The sequence below is a fragment of the Amblyomma mixtum genome, chromosome 2 (assembly GCF_055824585.1).
Source record: "Amblyomma mixtum isolate Tamu chromosome 2, ASM5582458v1, whole genome shotgun sequence".
Classification (NCBI taxonomy): domain Eukaryota; kingdom Metazoa; phylum Arthropoda; class Arachnida; order Ixodida; family Ixodidae; genus Amblyomma; species Amblyomma mixtum.
The window spans coordinates 164,849,294-164,855,330 of NC_143013.1; the positions used below are offsets into that span (position 1 = coordinate 164,849,294).

Here is a 6,037-nt window from a genome sequence, read left to right on the forward strand (position 1 = left end):
TTCAATAACAGAGCGTGGAAAAAGCGCGAACTTAAGAGCGCGCGCATGTGTCAGCCAACTGCCCGGACGGTGAGCGAGCGATGGCCAAAAAAGCGTGCCGTGTGCAGCGCGCGCAGCCGGCGGGCGAGGATATTCGAGGAGGAAAACGCCGGAGTGGAGGAGAGTGTCGCTACTTTCAAATTATCGAGGGGCTTTACGCATATCGTCTATTGCTACACGGTTAAGCAGCCCCGCCATGAGCGGAACTTGGAACCGGTTTTTTCGCCTGGCGCGGGGCAGTGCGTCTGAACTCTCCTCAGATTCCTGCCTCGCGTGTTTCCCCGCTAAATTTCCGGTGTCCATTGCGTCTGCCGCGTGCGCTCGTAAATCGAGTGGCTGATTCACTGAATCAAAGTGTCGAGCGTTCCTCCCGTCGTCGCCTCTGGAGCACCGGGTGCTGTCGGGGGGCTCGTGCTGGCGATACGAGGCCCCTCGTTCTCCTGAGGATGTTGGCGGCGGGGAGCACTGCGAGGCAGGCCATGGTCGTTCGAAGCGGTGAGGGCCTAGCGCTGCGCGCACGTCAGGTCCCCCGTCAAGCGCAGCACGGAGCCACCGTTGGGTGAGGCGCCTTCCTCCGCGGAGGATGTGGAGGACTTTGAGTCCCGGCTGGCGTCGTGCCCCGATCCGAACGGTGGTAAAGGTTCGGGGGAGAAAGCCCCCGTTGTGTCGGAGACGGTCGGCGACGCCGCGGAATCGTAGACGAAGAGCTCCCAGGAGCCCTCGAGTTGCACGACGGCAGCCGCGCTGTTCCGGCTGCCTGCAGCGGGTAACCTGACGGGTCCCCATCAGGGGTCTCGGCCGGGTGGTTCTCGGAATGGACGACGGGGGAGTTCTCGCCCTGGTTCACCTGGGGGTCGTCGGCCGGGCGGTGCACGGCCAGCTCCTGCGTTTGATCGCCTCCCTTGGGCGGCTCAGATAGAGGGGGGGGGGGGGCGCTGGCTTCCTGGCGGCAGCCGCGTCTGCGTAGGAACGCGGCCGCAGGCAACCTGCCGCTACAAGGGGTTACTGCAATCGGTGGTTACTGCAGTCGGCTGCTGACCCGAAAGACGCAGGTTCCAATTCCGGCCGCGGCGGTCGAGTTGCGATACAGGCGAAATTCTACTGGACCGCCTGCTGTGCGATGTCAGTACACGTTAAAGAACCTCAGGCAGTGGAAATTTCCGAAGACCTTCACTACGGAGTCAGTGATAGCCTGAGTTACATAGGGATATTAACCCCCAAAAAACGATAAACTTTCAGGCCTTCCGCTACTGCACCCCTTTTTTTCCTTTTCTTAAGTCACTCCCACTATCCTTCCTTCTCTTAAGCCGCGGTTCAGGAGTCCAGCGCGGTCCAGGTGTCCACCGAGATACGTGAAGGTACGAACACACTAGTGGCAAAACGCGCGGCATGCCGCTGGCGGCGCCACCCCCGTCGCGAAACGGCCACACTCGGCGGCAAAGAGTCGCCGCCGCGCAAAGCTCCCTTCGGGCGCGTTCACACTACACCAAAGTTCCGGCGAGCGAATCGGATTCGGCCAGATTCGGCCGCTTTTGACGCCGACGAAGGCGGAAAGCGGCGCGGAGAGGGTGATCGGTGCGGGACCGATTTTTCCGCCTTCGCCGCGGAAGCGACGACGGGCCGTTGACGTCATGTCCGGACAAATTCAGCATGGCGGCAAGCATGGCAGCGGGCCGGCTAGCGCTTTCTCGGTGGAGATGCTACTAGACGCTATAAAGGAACACCCAATCCTTTACGATAAGCGGCAGCTGAACTTTAAAGACGTGTCACATAAGGAGGAGCTCTTGGAAAAGATCGGCAAAGAACTGGGAGTGAGCGGTACGTACAATTGCTTTTATATCTTGCTTCACGCTGATACACGCGAGAATCGTTTTTTTTTTCGGATGCCAGTGTAGTACGTTTCGCGTTGTTCTCGTTATGCTGTGAACTTTTATCCCTTGCATGCGGACCTTGCGCGATCGTGTACGACGCATGCTCATGCCGCTGTTGAGAACTCTGTTTTCGAGTGCCAGTAGAGTATACGTTTTGGCGTATACAGTATACGTTTCGCGTGGTCTTCCCGTTTTGAGCCTACGGGAAGGATGGTTGTTTTCGCGCCGGTGCTAGCTTTTATACCACGCATTCAGACTCGCGCGATCGTACGACGCATGCATTACGCACTGAAAAACCGGCGCGCTTATTTTGCTTATGCCGCTGTTTGCATCTATCGCATGCACGCACAGCTCGTGCGAGCACGCGCGACGTACTTTCGTTACTTTGCTTGTGCCACTGCCAGCTCCTGTCCCATGCAGGTTCAGCTCGTACGAATATCTTGGAGTGTATATCATCACGGTAGCAGCGCTGGGAGTTGCGTGACAAGCTCTGGGGCGGACCGTGAGCGCGATGCATTTTTAGCGATTTATTTCGTGTGGCGAAAGGCGAATCCCAAATATTGTTAAAAAGTGAAGCCAAGGATCTTGATGTGGCTCCGCCGGGGGATCCTCTCAATAATCAGTTTGATTCCTGTACCAGCTTGGTTGTGTGCGCTTACGAGCGTGTACCTTCATAACACCGAGGAAAATGTGAGCGCCCAGTTACCACATCTGAACTGTACAAATACAAATACAAAATGCCTTTATTTAAACATCATGTGATGCTAGGAGGCGCACCCAAAAAAGAACAACGCGAAACGTACTACACTGGCATCCGAAAAAAAAAACGATTCTCGCGTGTATCGGCATGAAGCAAGATATAAAAGCAATTGTACGTACCGCTCACTCCCAGTTCTTTGCCGATCTTTTCCAAGAGCTCCTTATCTTTAACCAATGGAGTAATTAACTTTTTATTCCCTGCAGTTAGCATGCATGTTTGTATTGACATAGTGACATGTGATGAATATTCAATTTTGTACAATTTTAGTAACGCGCGCGTGTCCTGTGATACGCACATCTAAATTTGAGTTGAACTTCATGTTAGATGGACCAGCTTAATTTATGTGAAACAGGCAGCTTCCTTTCATCTCGTTTAGTGGAACTGGTTGGTTTTAAGCGGAACAGATGTGATTTATAGTTCCACGCCGGTTATGTGGAAACCAATTACAGTCAGTTCTTCGAAGTTTTAGAGATGAAACTTGGTCCCTGCTCGTGGCAGGTAAAGCTCATAAAAAATTTTCCTAATTACCTTGTAGGAAAGGACCAAGCAAAGGAGTTTCAATTTTCCTTTGGGCCTACTGATGTCGTTTCGTAGATACATGGGGTCATATTCTCGAAAGGCGCACTAATGAAATAAATGCCAACACTTCATTTCTATAAACATTCTTTTATAAAATCTCCAGTATTCGCGCTCGTATTCAGAAAAAAGACACGAGATTACGTAAGGCGATACCCGTAGATCAGCGCCTGGCGCAGGTTATCAGGTGAGGTGGAAATTTTATATTGCTCTTACGAGCGCACCCACCACCGCCTCCGCCGCGAAGCTGGTCTTTCTTCTGCCTTCCGCAACTCTTCCAGCATAGCCATTACAGAGTTGCAGAGAAGAATCGAAACAATCTCCTCCTCCTCTGAAATGCTCGCCATTCTGCGATAAAACGGCGCAGGACCGTGTGCAGCCGAACAACCAGCGACAAAAGCGCGCGAACTGTCTGCGGGGCTCACGCGCGCTCTCGCTTCGTTCGCGAATTCCCGATACCGGAAAAGAAACTGCCATGAGGTCTCGCTGCTTTCGTGAAAAAGCGAGAAGCAGCCGCAGTTCCGCGTCGGATCCGCCGTCGCGGGTGGAGTAATGAGAACAGCCCCCTTTTTTTCCAGCGAAGCGAATACGCTTCGCTCGCCGGAACTTTGGTGTAGTGTGAACGCGCCCTTCGTGAGAAACCGGTCGAGGTCCGCGATTCTGAAGGAGCGCGAGCGGCACCGCCGCCACCGCTGGCATGCAACTTTAGCAGGAGCCAAGAGATGGCGACACAGACGCTCCCCACGTGACAAAGTCGGGTGCCCCTCATTGGTCTCCCCGCTCCGCGGCACGCGGCAAGCCGCCGAAAATGGCTCCTCGACCCATTCGCTGCGCGGCAGATCTACCAGCCGCCGCGGCAGGCTTCGCGGCAAGCGGCTTGCCGCCGGCGGCGTGCCGCTTGCGCTTTGCCGCCAGCGTGTCCGTACCTTGAGACAGATACTGCGCATTTCCTTTCCTCAAAAACCAATTCATTTTTAGGCCCACCAGTGATGACATAGGTGGTATTTCGTCTCTACCTGCTACGTGTGTTGCTAAAACCAGCGGCCTCGCATACTCGCCGCGGTGGGTCAGGGCGCTCGTCTACTGAGCCGCATGGATGGATGGATGGATTGCAAACTTTATTATGCACGCGAGTTTGGACCATGCAAGGTCTCAGGGCCACTGCACAGCCCTCACATTACGCTCTTGTGTACAATGGACGTTGGGCCATGACACGGCTCCGGTTCACATAGTAAAGTTGCGTGTCCGGGTCCTGCAACGCAAGAAGGGCCTCCCATTCCTCCCATGTTGCGATGGCTGGCTGTCCCTGCGGGGGAGGATCGGCAGGGCAGCCGAATAGGATGTGGTCCAGGGTGGCGTGCGCTTCTCCGCAGAGAGTGCACTCGGGGGAACGGGGCGGAAGTAGGATAGAAGCTGAGGGGTAGGAAGAGTCCGGGTCTGTATTCGCCTCCAGAGGATTTATTAAACGCGTCCGCTCTCTCGGGCCCCCTATCAGCCATCCTGAGCCGCAGTAATCGGGTTGCATCCCGACTGTGGCGGCGGCGTTTCGATGGAGGCGAAATAGAAATTTCTTTGGAGGAGAAATTCAAGGCCCGCGTACTGTGCGATATCAGCTTTAAAGAACCCCAGGTGGTCGAAATTTCCGGAGCCCTCCACTACGGCGTCTCTCATAGCCTTAGTCGGTTTGGGATGTTAAACCCTATAGGCCAAACCAAACCAAAGGAAAGTTGGCCGCGTTTTGTTGGAGGCGGACGCAAGGCGCCTGTGCGCTGTGCGTATGTCAGTGCGTGGTAAAGATTCCCAGGTGGTCGTAATTATTGCGGAGACGTCCACTACTGCACCTCTTCCGCTTTTGTTTCACTCCCACCTTCGTACCTTCCCTTACAGCGCCGTTCAGGTGTCCACCGACATGTTTGAGACATATACTGTGCAACTGCCTTTCCCCCCCCAAAAACAGTGCTCACTTCGGCGGGGGCTGGGAGCGGGGACACCGAAGCGAGCGGACGCGCTTCACATGCGCGGCGCGAATTTTCGCCTTTAAGATGGAGGTAGAGAGGGAAGTCAGACAAAATCTCATGATTCCGCCCCCCCCCCCCCCGCCCCCTGCAAAAAAACATGCGCCCAGAGTAAAACAAACACAGGAGGCAAAAACGAGCCGAGGCATTAGAACTTAGATTCTGCAGATTTTCGGAACATGAGGTGGCCTATGCAGATACGGCAACAGGTGGTGGCGGTTTTAAGGTGGAAACGGTAGTCAGTGGTCGGGGCAATCCCGTGACAGCTGACACTTTGCGCAGACGGAGCAGGGAAATTGCCGAGGAAAGTGCGATCGCGTTAGCTTGCTGTGGAACGGATGCGAAGTGTATCATTAGTGTGAGCTAAACTACCATATAAATGTTTACCAAGGGAAAAATCTCGGCCTTAGCGGCCAGAATCCTAGGCCAGAGAAAGTTAAATAAGAGAATTGAAATAATATGGACTCCGGCGCATGAAGGCGTCCCGGCAACGAGATTGCCCACAAACTGGCTCGAGGTCTCTTCCACCGAGGTGCTTCAAGGCCCCTCGATAACAGAGCGAGCGGAGAGTGCGTGGTAACATATGGGGAGATCACGCAGCATTATAGATTGGAGCGTAGACTGGTACCGGAGCAAGACCCAAACTTAGACAGCACACAAGCAATTGCGTGGAGGCGCTGCAAACATGTACCCGCACCGGGATATGGCGAACCACATGTTCTCCGAGGCCAGGAGCCATAAATGCAATCTTTGTAGCGCGAGAGGGACCCTCGACC

The 6,037-nt window shown here is 54.7% G+C and overlaps 1 protein-coding gene across 1 annotated transcript in view; it reads left to right on the forward strand.

The window, feature by feature from the left end:
* LOC149361470 (uncharacterized) overlaps nt 1-6,037 on the forward strand; it is a 441,205-nt gene that overhangs the window by 110,122 nt on the left and 325,046 nt on the right. The gene's annotated exons all lie outside the window — the stretch shown is intronic.